Source organism: Canis aureus, chromosome 9, assembly GCF_053574225.1.
Source record: "Canis aureus isolate CA01 chromosome 9, VMU_Caureus_v.1.0, whole genome shotgun sequence".
Classification (NCBI taxonomy): domain Eukaryota; kingdom Metazoa; phylum Chordata; class Mammalia; order Carnivora; family Canidae; genus Canis; species Canis aureus.
Genome location: NC_135619.1, coordinates 38,562,419 through 38,578,302, shown reverse-complemented (window position 1 = coordinate 38,578,302; position 15,884 = coordinate 38,562,419). Strand labels below are relative to the sequence as shown.

Here is a 15,884-nt window from a genome sequence, read left to right as displayed (position 1 = left end):
CAGGATCAGGCCTTGGGCTGAAGGCGGCGCTAAATTGCTGAGCCACCTGGGCTGCCCTTATTTTTAATTTTTAAAAGTACATCTTTAATTCCTAGATGTTCCCCTTTTTATAGGATTCTATTATTATTTCATTAATATGGTCTTTCTGAGAATATTCACTATACATGAGTGTGTACACGCAGATAAATGTCATTTAATTTCTCTGTAAATTGTCTCTTTTTGTCCTTTGCCCCTTTTTCTTTTAAAGTGTTCATTTCTCTTATTAATTTGAAAAACTTTTTATATATTAAGGATATTAACTCTGACATATGTTCTAATCTTTTTTTCTCCCCCTATGTTAACTTGTGCTTGAAGCACTGTTAGAAGATGCTGGTAAGGGATCCCTGGGTGGTGCAGCGGTTTGGCGCCTGCCTTTGGCCCAGAGCGCGATCCTGGAGACCCGGGATCGAATCCCACGTCGGGCTCCCAGTGCATGGAGCCTGCTTCTCCCTCTGCCTGTGTCTCTGCCTCTCTCTCTCTCTGTGACTATAATAAATAAATAAAAAAATTAAAAAAAAAAAAAAAAGAAGATGCTGGTAAGAATTAAAGAGTTCATTTTGACAGTTGTTAATATAGACAAATATGTTAACCTTCCTTTCATAGAGAGATAGCTAAATGAAAATTTAATACTCTCAACATATTTAAATTTTTGAATTCCTACAATGTACTAGGTAATGGTAATAAGACTGGTATCTGATCCAAAGAAGTTTATAATGGGGTAGGGGAGGTAATTTATCATTTCCCTCTCAAATAATTATTACTGGTAAAAGCAACCCTGGATTTACTTTCATTTTCATTATCAAGAGAATAAGCAATATACAGTTTATAAATAACATAAAATTTTTAAACAAAATTAACTCATCAAGAAAAATTAATTTCTGCTTTTTTAAAAGATTTTTAAAAAAATCTTTTAAATCCCGAGATCCCCAATTTCTGCTTGTTTAAAAAATGCCTACACAAACTTTATCAGTAATAAATAGAATGTCCTCATCCACGTTCCTAAAAAAGTATTTTTAAAAATCTGAAAGGAAAAAAATAAAAAAATAAAAATGTGAAAGGAAATAAATATACTGAAGTTCTACTTTTCTAAGCATCACACCTTTATTAATTTGGAAAAAAACACAAATTTGGTATGCCTGGGTGGCTCAGTGCTTGAGTATCTGTCTGCCTTTGGCTCAGGCTGTGATCCCAGGGTCCTTCTCCCTCTGCCTATGCCTCTCTGTGTGTGTTTCTCATGAATAAATAAATAATTTTTTTTTTTTTTTTTTTTTTTTTTTTAAAGAGGGGATCCCTGGGTGGCTCAGTGGTTTAGCGCCTGCCTTTGGCCCAGGGTGCGGTCCTGGAGTCCCAGGATCCAGTCCGTCGGGCTCCCAGTATGGAGCCTGCTTCTCCCTCTGCCTGTGTCTCTGCCTCTCTCTTTCTCTCTCTATCATGAATGAATAAATAAAATCTTAAAAAAAAAAAAGAAAACAAAAACTTCATGTCTGGAAAAGAAACAAAATGGTTTACTCAAAAACATTCTAGAACACAACCTAATTCTAGTTTGCACTGGATACAATGACTTGTTACTGTGAAAGAAGTTCTAAAAAGCAAAAACCTGTGGACTTTTTTTTTGATAGCTAAGTGCTAACAGTTGAGGATATTAATAGGAATCTAGAGATGAAAAGATAGCTACCCCTATAATCCTGAAAATACTCTATGAATCTTAACTAAATGCCATACAATGGACAGTTAAATTCTTGAAGAGCCTTTTGAAAGACATTTAGTGCTAAAACATGAAAAACACATTTCATGTTATAGTTTATCAATTATGTAGTAAGCACCCAAAAGAGTCTTAAAATGAAAGACTGTATCATCTCCTTGATCTACAAAATGGCATTTATTCAAATTCAAGATTTTAGAAGGGTCTTTGACTCTAAGAGCTTTCTGTAAATTCACAGGAATTAGAGAGAAAACTATAACTGGATGGAAAGGGTAAGTAGATAGCTCAAGGGATCTATTTATTGCAGAAATTGGGAAAGCTTCACAGGTAGAATGATGAGTTGTCAGTTCTACAATTCACCTTTCCCAAGTGCACAACAGTAGAATATGAATTGTTAGCATTCTGTTACTTTAGGGAAAAAATAAGATGGTAGAAAATAGCCAAAAGTCACATCCGCACATCACAAATGTGCAGCAGGGCCAGCTGACACGTTTCCTTCTCTCCCAATTTACCCTTTCCACACTGTATATCTTACCAATTATAAATTCAATTAATTCAACTTAATTAAAGTTTTTCTTTCAAAATCAAGTATCAGGTAAAATAAGTCTACCATTCACATGGAGTACTAGAAGTAAACCAACTTACTTAACAGAAAACTGAGAACCAGTGAAATTAAGTGACTTAACCAACACACCACGTCAGTTGGTGCCTGAGTTTTTCAGTCATACTAAGTCATTGACAAATGAAAGGGAATTTTATTTTTTGAGGCTAGAAAAAATAGAAGGTAATTTGAGAGAAAGAGTTTTCAGGGAAAAGAGGGCCTAAGAGGAATCTCCAAAATGTCAAATGGGAAACTTTTGTCGGCTAAGCCGGCATGACGACACTGGCATGCAAGCAAGACTCAACAAGAGTTAACAAGTGGGAAAGTGTCTAGAAGAAAAAGGTTCTCACTATTAAGAAAATGAAAACAACCCATAGAATGGAAAGAAACATTTTGCAAATCACATATATGATATGGGACTTACACCTAGAATATATAAGGAACCCTTATAACTCAATGGTGAAAAAAACAAGTCACTTTAAAGGATTAAAATAGACATTTCTCCAAAGATAATATACAAATAGCCAATAATCACACAAGACAATGCTCCACATCAGAAAAGAGAAATGCAAACCAAATCCATGAGTTATCACTTCAAACCCACTTGACTGGTTATGAAAAAGATGGACAATAACAAGTATTGTTGAGATTGTGGAAAAAATAGAACCCGCAAGTCGCAAGCTAAAATGGCCCAGCTGCCTTCAAAACTAGTCTGGCAGTTCCTAAAAAGGCTAAACTTAGAGTTACCATATGACCTAGCAATTCTATTCCTGGGTATTCACCTAAGAAAAATAAGAATATAAGGCTACACAAAAATCTGTATAGGAACATTCACAGCAAAAATATGAATAGTCAAGAAGTGGAAACACCCGAAACGTCCACTAACAGATGAATAAAATGTAATAAATCCACTCGACGGAATATTATTAGGCTACAAACAAGTATGAAGTCCTGACATATGCTACAACATGGATGAACCTTGAAAACTGAATGCTAAGTGGAAGAAGACAATCACAAAGGGCCACATGTTGATGTTGTCTGCTTTCATTTATATGAAATGTGTGGAACATGCAAATCTATAAAGACAAAAGAACAGGTTAATGTTTGCCTAAGGCTGGAGGAGATAGTGACAAAGACGGGAGGGAATAATCCTAAAGGGTACAGGGCTTTTTTGAAGGGGGATGAAATGTTCTAAAATTAACTGTAGTTATAACTGCACAATTCTCTGAATATACTAAAAACAACTGTACACTTTTAAAAATGTTTAATACATCCAAAAATGTGTAATGTACACTTTTAATGAGTGACTTCACTTTTAATGAGTGAATTATACGGAATGTGAATTATATTTCAACAAAGTTCTTAACAAAAGAAAAAAAAAAAACAGATAAGTTCCCCAACCAGGTCTTGTCTAATAACTCGAAGGAAACTTAAGAGTGGCTGACAGATGTCTCAGTTAAATTATTAAAATGGCAGTATCTCTGGTCATGAGTCTGGCTCTGGATGTTACGATAAAGGTTTGGAGATTTGGCATGGGTGGCAGTGGACACTCAATAATATAAAGGATAGCCTTTACCCTAATCGTAAGAATGATTAAAAAAAAAAAAAAACCCTCACCTAACATTATATAGTTGAATAAAAGAGAAATGGTTGGTAAAGAACAAATAATCAGGGTAGCCCGCGAAGCGCAGCGGTTTAGCGCCGCCTTCAGCCCAGGGTCTGACCCTGGAGACCCGGGATCGAGTCCCACGTCGGGCTCCCTGCATGGAGCCTGCTTCTCCCTCTGCCTGTGTCTCTGCCCCTCTCTCTCTCTCTCTCTGTGTCTCTCGTGAATAAATAAATAAAATCTTTAAAAAAAAAACCCACCCAGATAATCACTCCACAGGTCTGATAAACAACCTCTGTTGCTGCAGATTTCACTGAAGTAAACGCTGGTCCTTGATAGGGTTGTGAAGAGACCAGCAGATGGTCATTCATGTTCAAGGGGCCAGAAGCTGACTACGTTTGGGCAAAAGTGGTTTAGCTGGAGGTAAGGAATGAGCGCAGTATTACCCTAGGGACGCAATTCACAAACTTTATTGAGAATAACAAGGACATCACTAAATCAAGACGCAATGGGCCATTGTCCATTTCGCAAGCATCTCTTAGAAACAAAACGCGGCAACTCAACGGGCTACAGCACTCGTTCGAAAGAAAGTTAAAGTCCCACTGTATAGATTCCTCCAGCCACTGAGTTCACCTTCTGTCTAAAAAGCGCAATAACCGCACTTAAAGGTCGTATAACGAAGAACGAGGAAATCTGTGGGAATCAAAACTGCAAAGAAACGCGTAGCTCTGCACGGGCTTGGAAATCAAGGTGGGCAAGAAGTCCCCAGGTGGGTGACGGGGAATCAAACGTACCTCGAGTCACCCGAGGGAAGAGGCGAGGCGAAGGAATCCCGGGAACTGCATTTCTGCAGGTAAACCCGGGGTGGGCGACGCCGCCCGGAGGCTCCCTGCGACCCGAACGCGGAGGCGGAGAAGCGCGGGCGGCCGCGCCGCCAGCTCCCCGCGCTCGCTCCGGAGCCCGCTCCGCGTTTCCATGGCTAACGTCAACTCCCGCGCGCTCCGCCGCCGCCGAGGGCTCGCCCCGCCCCTCGGCTTGCGCTCGCCTCAGGGGCGCTTCCCCGCTCGGCGGCTGGGCGGGGCGAGGCGGGGCTGGCGGGAGAGGCCCACGCTCCCTCCTCAACCCGCGACTGCGGGCGGCGGGAGCCTCTCGAGTTCCGGCCGCCCCCGGGGCCGCGAGGCCTCCACCCGGACTAGAGAGAAAGGGCTCAGCCTCAGCCGTGCACTTTCACCCGGAGCCCCGCCCCTACGCAAGAGCGCCGTTTCCCTGGTGACGTGACGTGTCCGAGGGGCGGGTGGCGCTTTCCGGCCGATTGACGTGCGTGCGGCCGCCATTTCGCGAGCTTTGGCTTCCCGGGGGTCTGCCCGCCGACTTCCGCTAACCGCGTCCGCGCTTTGCCTGTCCCTCCGCCGCTCGCCGCGGGTGATGCTTGCTTTTAAGGGCCGCTTCCTACGTCCTCTTCGGCTTGGAAGATTGGAGCTGAGTCGATGTGCCAGCGGTGTCCTTCACTGCGTCATTGCCACTAAGGAGGCGTCTGTTTAATAAGGCAAAGCCCCCCCTGCCCCCCCCCCCCCCGTATCCTAATCGGAACAAAACAATAACAAAACCAAACCCCGTGGCGGACTGTTGTACTTAGAGGCAGTTTAAGATGCGGGAGTCTCTACAGGGTGGCCACAGAGTCCCAGTCCCAGTCCCAGTTTTGCTGGTTTAAAGTTACACGCCCAATGGAGTTAGAGTCCTTGCCCGTGTTCTGGACATCTTCCAGATTGCCAGTTGGAAGCCCACGAGGCGGCCCCTTAGAGCGTTAAACTGGTTCATTGGTCTCCAGTGATTTAGAGGCTCTTTGAGGGAACTCTGAAGCCCATTTGTCAGTATTGAGGTACTTGGGTTTCCCTAAGTGATTGACACTCTAGCAGTTGTGCCTACTTGGGACTCCTGAGCGCTCCAGGACGGCCTTGTTTGGGTCTCTTTAACCTCAAGGCTGTAAATGCAGCCTTTGTTTGTTTTCTGGCTTTCCTGGAGATGATGTCTTAGTTCTTAAATATCTAGGTTTTCAGGCCATAATAGGACGACTTTTTGTGCTAATATGAAAAGAAAGCCAAAGCATTCTTTTATATATAGATATAAATATATGTAAAAGGTACTACTCTATAGATATAGATACCTATATACAAAAGATACTACTCTATTCAGAGGGAAAGTGTAGTTTATTTTACGTGTGTGGAAGACAACCCTGTGCATTTTTTTTTTCTTTTTTACGTTTATTTATTCAGAGAGAGAGAGAGAGAGAGAGGCAGAGACATAGGCAGAGGGAGAAGCAGGCTCCATGCAGGGAGCCCAACATAGGACTCGATCCCGGGTCTCCAGGGTCACGCCCTGGGCTGAAGGTGGAGCTAAACCGCTGAGCCACCTGGGCTGCCTCCCTATGCAGTTTCAATGATGTACCTACACTTGTCTTCAAAGACACAGTTGGTGGATAGAACCTTTCACGGTTGGATCTGAAGGGGGAATGGACTCCGTGTTTCCCCACATTGTGGGGGAAAGACATAACCTTAGTCATCGTGTGTCAGAGTACCACATTAAGCATCTTTGGGGCATCTGCAACTGCTAGGAAGTCCGGGTAGTGTGTCAAGAGTAGAGGCTCTGGAGTCAGGAAGCCCAAATTGTTGGAACCCTGACATCACAGCTCACTGCTTGTGTGATACAGGATTGTAAAGTAGCAGTAATAATAGAGACAATTTATTGCGCAGGGAATTGGGTAGATTGGATTACATTAACTGACAATCGCTTAGTTAGGCACAGCTTCAGTGCTTAGGCTGAACTATTCTCTTTACATAGAAAGGCCGTATTTTTGTCACCTTAAATTAGGATAATTCAATCAGAATTAATATTTTTGTTTTTGCGGTACCTGCTGCAGATATTTGGTTGTTAAAATTTTCTCTTTTTTTCTTTTTTTTTTCTCTTTTTTCTAGTATGTTTATTACTTTGCACTAGGAATAAAATTAGTAAATTTAAGGTACAAGGCCTTTGGTTACTTGTATATAAGAAGTATTCATTCATCATTTATTGAAATAGTGGAGGCTGTTTGCCAGGAACCATACCTATTGCTATAGATACAAAATCAAGTAACACAAGATCTGTATCCTCAAGGAATTTACCAGAATATAATGAGAGACTTAAGGACATCAGTAATTACAGAGTGTGTGATAAACAGGCACTGCAGCCATAGAAACACTGAAGTGGGACATAGGAATCATTCTAGGGAAATTCAGGATGGCCGCAACGGAAGTATAAAAAAATAAATACTAGTTAGCTGGTGAAGATGCGGGAGAAGAGGTATTCCAGAATGAGGAACGTTATCCATTCAATTAGCAAATATTTTGAACATAAGTCAGATATATATGGACCCTATTTAAACTTAACCTTATGGAGGTAGCTTATTCTCATGTCATATATAAGGACTCTGAGCCTCAGAAAGGTAAGTGAGATTTGGAATGGACCCTATTTAAACTTAACCTTATGGAGGTAGCTTATTCTCATGTCATATATAAGGACTCTGAGCCTCAGAAAGGTAAGTGAGATTTGGAATTGAGCCTATATCTGTATGTCTTCAAGATCCATATTTTTTCTGTTAACCCTGCTGATTGACACAAAATGAAATATTACCAAGAATCTGAAGCTGCTGCTTCAGCCAGAGAAAATGTTTAACCCAGCCATTATCATGGCATACATGTTTTTGTGTAATGGTGATGCCTGTTTTCAAGTTACTCCTCTTGCCAAAAAGTAAAAAACAAATGAACAAAAGAATCCAGAATTATAAAATCCTCACTCTGCCCTATTGCCCACAGACCACTGACCAGAGGGCTCTGAAGATAATACAGAGCTGCAGCAAAGGGTAAGATGATTTAAAGTGGAGAAGTGGCTTCAGGGAATTTGGAAGCTGAGTTTCCAGGGCAAAGAAACAGAAAAGCTAAAATTTGGGAAAGGTTTGAGCCTAAGCTTCAAGCTATGTGAGGTGCCCCAAAGTAGGCATAAGAAGAATAGGTTTGGAAAGAAAGATCATCCACTTGAGACATTATGTGTTTTAAAGGCCTGTGGGACATGTCCAGTTGCAGATACAGGATTAGACCTTGGTCATGACCTAGAGATTTAGAAGTGTTCTACGCTTAAAATAAGTTATATGAAATCATGAGATTGAAAGAGAATGCCAAAGTTTGGATATTAGTAAACATAAAGGAAACCATTAGGAGAGAGAAAAGGGCCTACAAAATGAGATGATTTTTTACACGGCTTTTGAAATTCATCTAATTTCTTTATGTCACAAAACATGATATGTATATAAATGTATATAAAGACCCTGTGAATGGGCATGTCATCATAGGTAGCAATTTTAGTATGCTCACAGGCATATGGGTTGGGTGACATTGAGTTATGAGGATATTAAAGACAGGGAGTAGGATATAATGGTAAGTGAAATAAAGTCCGAGAAAGACAAATACCACATGCTTTCGCTTATATGTGAAATCTGAAACAAAAAGCAGAAACAGACCGATTAATACAGAGAACAAATTGATGGTTGCCAGAGCGGAGGAGGATTGTAGGATGGGCAAAATGGATGAAAGATAGCGATTCAGGCTTCCAATTAGGGAATGAATAAGTCACAGAGATAAAAGGCTCACCATAGGGAATACAGTCAGTGGTATTGTAATAGGATAGTATGGTGACAGGTGGTAGCTGCACTTAAAGTGAGCATTGTATAACTTATAAACTTGTCCAGTCTGTGTTGTACACCAAAAACTAATGTAACATTTTGTATCAACTATATTTTAATAAAATAAGACAAGGAGTGACCAATAATTAATTATAAAGTTTCATATTGAAACTTCCTTTAATATAAAAAAGAATTTCATGCTAGGTAAACATTCATAAATAGGACCATAAACAATACATAATGTAATTGTAGCTTGTTATTAATTAGTTTTAAACTGTCATAAAATACATTATATTTGAAATTACAATTCTGAAAAGTTTAATTTCTGTGTTGCATAGGGTGAAAAGGATAGAATTTCTCAGATATTGGTTTTAAGAATTTTTAATTTTCTTAAATTTCATTATTCATATCAGTAACTTAACAGATTAGATTTTAATTTTAGGAGTGCTTTAGTTAATACTATTTTAAAAAGTTGTTCCAAAAAACGTTTTAGGTATTCATTTAAAAAGAACACAGTAGAATTATTGGTAGATTGAAAATCACTAAAATTGAAATATTTAAAAGGCCAGAGTTTTGTTTTTAAAATTATGTTAAATTTGTAAGAGTTTGTGAATATAACTTTCACTGAAAGATCAAAATCTGTAAATATCCACATGTGTTCATGATTTGACTCTACAAAAATTAAGGTACACATGGATCTGAATTAAAACAATTTCCCCTTATTTTGGCACATGTAAATAAGAACTGACTGCAAATGAAATTTCATAATCTGTTCCCAGTGTTCTACACTAAGATTGGAACATAAATTAACTTCTATTGATGCTGTACCAAGGATATGTCTTAGTAATACTAATTTCTAAAGCTAGAGGTGGAGTTCTTAGACGTCCTTTTCTGGCATTTAACTGATAACTTCTTTATAAATGTATGGATTGTTTACGATTATGTGAATGTTATCATCACTTTCCTTTAGAATGAACATATAAGGATGTGCAGTGAGCAAATTGCCTGATAAAATTTCTGTTTGAAATTGTAATTGAATGTGTGTGTCGGGGGGAGGGTGGAGAGGAAGTTCAGTGTAATTAGTCTAAAGGTAGAAAAAAGTTTATATACTCACAGTCTTTCCAGAGTCATGATACTATTGCTGTTGAATGGAAAAGTCCACACTTATTAGAATTACTTCCTACAGCTTATCCCGGGAGCACTATGCCCTTTTCATTGCCACTGAGCCATAGATTTATAGCCCTACAGGAGCTCAGGATTAATTTCCTTTTTGCCCCACTACACCTTCTGCCTTGTTCTGGAGAGATTCTGGAACACCAGGCATCCTAGCCAGGGCCCTTTTTGCACTAAGGCTCTGTGCTGGGATGCTGGCATGCTGCCATGCTGCCAGGCTCTGCTCTGGATCCATCAGGCTTCTGTCCTTGACCCAGCTGGACCCCCGGTTTCCAAGTAGAGAGAGGCTGGATTTGAGCTCTGTCCAGCTGCTGGCCTTGGCCTGAACTAGGACCAGTCTCAGATCACCACAGTTTTAACTTTCTTATCCCAAAGACACCCAATTCTAGAGCACAGTGTTCTAGACACATACAGAGCCATATTTCCTTCTGAATCAGCTGTAGGACATAGACCACGACTCTCAGCCCTTCCCTCCAGGATGGAACCTGGGCTTCCATAGCCATATCAATGCCCATATAGAGGGGATCCCTGGGTGGCTCAGCGGTTTTGCGCCTGCCTGCCTTTGGCCCAGGGCGCGATCCTGGAGTCCTGGGATCGAGTCCCGCTCGGGCTCCTGGCATGGAGCCTGCTTCTCCCTCTGCCTCTCTCTCTCTCTCTCTCTCTCTCTTTCTCTCTATGTCTATCATAAATAAATAAAAATAAATCTTTAAAAAAAATGCCTGCTTTAGGTTAATAAGTTTAAAAATATAAAAATTGGAGGTTACTCACAGATAAATATTTAAGGGAAAGAAACCACATCTAGCAAAAAAACAAAACAAAACACAAAAACCTTGTACATAAACTATATCAACAACAAAATTTATACATGAAACATAAATAACAGCAATATCAACAATAACCAGTGTTGGTGGGTTAGTTAGTAGATTGCAAACTTTGAAACTTAGCTTGGCTCTTTAGTTCCCTTTGACAGAGAAATTTCATTTCTAAAAAAGATATCCCACCTTTACAGATTTCTCACCTAAGTATGCAGTAATATTTGTACAAAGATATACTCAGAACTTAGCAAAACACAAAACATTCTTCAATAGAGAGCAGGTTAAATTAGGTTAAAAGGGAATATATGTGTGTGTGTGTGTTGCTCTGCAAACGTGTCTAACTTAAAAAATTTAAAAATTCCAGTTTTTATAAAGTTATAGTATGATCTTATGTTAAAACCTAGATGTAAGCATGAGCATGCTTTGGATATGCTTATTTTGAAGGATACATAAGGAGCTATGAAAGAAGTTAACCTTGAGAAGTTAATTGGGGATTGATGAGAAGGGGAACTTTTGCTTTTTATGTCACTCTTTTATGCTATTGTATTTTTACAACACGTATTACTTTTATCATCTTCAGATAAATAATTATATACAAAATTAAACTGACAAAAAAAAATATCTCTACACTTCCAAAAAATCCACTTGGCATAGGGAAGTTTTGTTTTTTATAATAGTACACTTATCCAGAAAATGACTGGAATATATAGTTGGCTAGTTTCTATGAGTAAATGATTACAGTATTCATGCTTTCATGGGGAGAGAAATGCTGTTATTTTCAAATGTTATATTACAGTTGGAAATCACAATAAGTTACTTGGCATATCAGTGCATTTTGAGCTCTGGTAATCAGAGACTGCTTTAGAATCTGGACTACTCCAATGATATATCTGTAGGAATCCCTAAAGTGAGTTTATTTTATACTAAATGAGAGCCTTTGCTGAATTTATATATATATTCTCAAGATTAGGATTTCTTTGTAATGTTGCACATAAAATTTTTAGTATGTAAATTTTACATGTATTAGTGTTATTTATACAGATATGTATATGTAAACTACTTGTACATACGTAAAACATGTATATAACAATAAAGTATATGGGAATCCTATTTTATTGAGCTAACAATAACTAAATGTTAATGGAAATTTTATATGTGACTTATCTTTTAGCAATATATTTTTTTTGTAAGATTTTACTTTTATGTCATCTCTACACCCAACGTGGAGCTTGAACTCACAACCCTGAGATCAAGTCCCATGCTCCACCAATTGAGCCAGCCAGGTGCCCCTAGTAACATAACTTTTTAAAAACTATTTTATTTATTTAAGAGAGAGTGAGTGAGCAACAGAGAGAGAGCACCAGCTGGGGTTGGGGGGAGGGTGTGGGGAAGAAGCTGACTTCCCACTGAGCAGGGATTCTGATGCAGGGCTCCATCCAGGGATTCCAGGATCATGACCTGAGCCAAAGGCAGACACTTAACCAGTTGAGCCACCCAGGCACCCTTAGAAACATAATTTTTAAGTACAGCAATTTTGGTGGGTGTCTGGGTGGCTCAGTCAGTTGAGCATCCCAACTCTTGATTTCGGCTCAGATTATATCAGGGTCATAGATGGAGCCCTGAGTTGGGCTCTGTGCTAGGTGTGGAGCCTGCTTAAGATTCTCTCTTTCCTCCTTCTGTTGCCTCTCCCCACCCTACCCCTAAATAAAAGTACAATTTTTAATAAAACTTATTCCAAGAATTAGACAAATTTTTTTAAAAATAAGAGCTGCATTTTTAGGCTTATAATTTAAATGAAAACCAATGTATAGAAATGAACATTAAAATAATTAAACCTACTGAATTAAAATACTGTTACGGGGACACCTGGATGGCTCAGCGATTGAATGTCTGCCTCAGCTCAGGTCCTGATCCCAGGATCTGGGATCGAGTCCCGCATCAGGCTCCTTGTGGGGAGCCTGCTACTCCCTCTGCCTATGTCTCTGCCTCTCTCTCTCTCTGTGTGTATCACATGAATAAATAAAAATATTTAAAAATAAACTGTTACGTATGAATTTCAAGCCAAATATTGGATTCACTTTTTACGTAGAAAGTTTCCTCCTAGGGATCCCTGGGTGGCGCAGCGGTTTAGCGCCTGCCTTTGGCCCAGGGCGCGATCCTGAAGACCTGGGATCGAATCCCACGTCGGGCTCCCAGTGCATGGAGCCTGCTTCTCCCTCTGCCTCTCTCTCTCTCTCTCTGTGACTATCATAAATAAATAAAAATTTAAAAAAAACTTTAAAAAAATTTTCCTCCTAAAAGACTTTGTAATTAGAAAACATATATAACAACAAAGAGCAGCATGCAGGAAAGATGTATTAACTTGTGGAAGCAACCATGTATTAAGAACCAAACAGGGGAGGTAAGTGGAGGGGATAGGTTAACAGGTGATGGGGATTAAAGAGGACACTTGTTGGGATGAGGACTGGGTATGTAAATTCTACACCTGAAATAAATCTTACACTGCATGTTAACTGGAATTTAAATAAAAACTTGAAAAAAAAAAAAAACTATGGATCGTTTTTGTTTTTTGGTTTTGTTTTTTTTTTTTTTTTTAATATATAAAGCTAGTCTGAATTTTTTTTTTTTCCTGTGAATCTTCTCCCTTGTAACTTTTCCTCTTGGCATCAATGAATAAAATTTTAGAAACAAGCTTTCTTTAAGGGCACATAGGTCCTGTCTAACACGTGTAATAAAAACCAACAAATATGGGCAGCCCTGGTGGTGCAGCAGTTTAGCACCCCCTGCAGCCCAGGGAGTGATCCTGGAGACCCTGGATCGAGTCCCACGTCAGGCTCTCGGCATGGAACCTGCTTCTCCCTCTGCCTGTGTCTCTGCCTCTCATTCTGTGTGTCTCTATGAATGAATAAATAAAATCTTAAAAAAAAAACAAACCAACAAATATTCATGTTCTCTGCTGAAAAACTCAGATGAAACTATTTGTATTCTGAATGGCACAGTTAGTGTAGAGGCATATACTTGGCATCCCACGATTCAGTCCGTATCCCTGTGCAACTTGTCCCTCCATCATTGGTATGCTCACATATACTCTGGGCTAGAACACTGGACTAGGAAAACTTACAAGTTACATTTACTCTGTAAAAGGACTTCTTTTTAAAAATCTGTGTCTCTTTCCCCCAACATTTTCTTTAAAAATATAGTACATCTTAAAAATTCTAACCTGAATGTGATGTGGATTCCTCCAGGAAAAATTTTTATTAGTTTTTGTTCTGGTGCACATAGTGAATAATGTTTGCCTTATGAGAAAGTGAACAAGTAGGGCCCTACGCTAATTTCCCCTCCTTTTAGTTACAGCATTAATATCCCATCCATTATTACCTCCTCCCAAGGAAAATGACCCATTCTGTTCGGAAACAAAAGTAGTCCTACTGGAGAATGCTCTGAAATACTTTGTCCCTTTTTCATAATCCCTATTTGCTAGACAAATATTTTCTTCACCCCTTATCAAAGCATTAACTTAAGTGATTTCTTCCCTTTTGGATAAATGGACATGGGAACTTCAGATAACAGCATGGAAATTTAAGAAAACAGTATTCTTAATGTGAAAGAAATTCATGCAAGTTTTTTTAATAAAAATTTTACTTATTTATGAGAGACGCAGAGACTTAGGCAGAGGGAGAAGCAGGCTCCCTGTGGGGAGCCCCATGTGGGACTTGATCCCACAACTGGGATCATGCCCTGAGCCAAAGGCAGACGCTCCACCATCGAGCCACCCAGGCGTCCCAAACTGATGCAAATTTTTAAGGTGTGTAACTTTTCTAAATAATCACACTTTAAACATAGGAATGAGCCTTATTTACTGTTAAGCAGGCCAAAACATGATTATCATTGGAAAATTGAATTCTACTGACTTCAGTATTGACCACTTTTCCTGGGACAGTGATTGCTGTCGGTATTAACATAGGTAATTTGTCACCCTAATCAGAATTCATTAACAATTTACTGAGGGCTCTCTCTTTAAGATCAATTAAATAAAAATGTGAAAGCCAGTATTGTTAAGATTTCTGGTACATAATAGTCAAATTATTTTATATTTAGCCTCTTTGATTAAAAGTAATGGTCAAGGATGTTGAAGCCATGAAAGGTGATTTTGAAGATAGAGAAGTGCTGGAGCTATCCAGGCAGCAATCAGAAACAATTAGGAAAAATGTACCAAATGCTTCATTCTTTCTCTAGGCTGCATGACAAATTACATTTAATATTTCAGGCTTGTTGCATTTTAAAATAAAGGCCTCCAACTAAGCAATTTTCAAGATAACTCCAATCAAAAGATATTGCTTAAAATTTTCTTATTGCCATAGAAATGAAAAGAGTGATTGTCTATGTTGATTAAATTGAAGATTGCTTTGGGAAGAATTTGACAGTTTTGTAACATTCCCATTATCATTTACAACCTGTGAAGAAGAATTGAATACTACATTGAATATCAGGATAGTTTAAATCTTTTTGATAATTTTATTCTAGTAGTTTAACATAAAGAGGGTACCTTATGTGTATTTTTAATGGATATATAATTTATTTTTATTATGATTCTTTAAAATTATTCTCAATTAGATCAAATAAAATATATAGCATAATATATATACCAAAACTATCTGTTGATTCCTACTATGCAAAATTTTGTCAGTTTGGCAGATACAAAGATGAAAAAGAAACATTAATGTCAGAAACAGTGTAATGGCTAGAAAATTCACAAGAAAAAATAAGACAAAGAAAACTTAAAACCAATTACATTTTGGTTATGACGAGTTGATGGCTGATACTATTTTGTTTGCTTATACATAAATGCTAAGTAGAGGTTATATCTACCCAATACTTAAGATGGCAAGTTAGGAAAATGACCCCACAATACAATTTTATGTTTAGAAAGTTTGTAATTGAGTGAAATTACATTACACCTGGAAATGTATAGGAAAATATTTACATATCAAGAAAGACTTTTATGCTGGCAAGAAGATTCATTTTTTTATGGACCTTCTGATTTGCAGGCCAAAAAATTTTTAAATAGTTTAAGCTAGTCTAAAATGCAATGGCTATCGTAAATTAGCAAACAAAATAAAATTCAGTAATGCTGAGGATTAAGTTAAATGGAATTCTCATTTATTTATTCTTGAATTCAATTAGTAAACATAGATTGTGTGTTTACCAGGTGATAGGCAGCTTGTTAGAGAATTAGA

At 38.5% G+C, this 15,884-nt stretch overlaps 1 protein-coding gene and 1 long non-coding RNA gene across 5 annotated transcripts in view; one reads left to right on the top strand and one right to left on the bottom strand.

Moving 5' to 3' along the window:
• PCNX4 (pecanex 4) overlaps positions 1–5,202 on the bottom strand; it is a 66,042-nt gene extending 60,840 nt beyond the window's left edge. For 3 of the 4 annotated variants that reach the window (XM_077909495.1, XM_077909494.1, XM_077909493.1), the window contains exon 1: positions 4,743–5,202. The gene's annotated coding sequence lies outside the window, so the exon portion shown is untranslated. The remainder of the gene's footprint in view (positions 1–4,742) is intronic. The other variant, XM_077909492.1, reaches the window with a different exon arrangement.
• LOC144320675 (uncharacterized) lies at positions 4,930–11,782 on the top strand. The gene is made up of 2 exons (XR_013386287.1): positions 4,930–7,426; positions 7,520–11,782. It is a non-coding gene; the product is annotated as an uncharacterized LOC144320675 (long non-coding RNA).
• Positions 11,783–15,884: the final 4,102 nt, after the last annotated feature.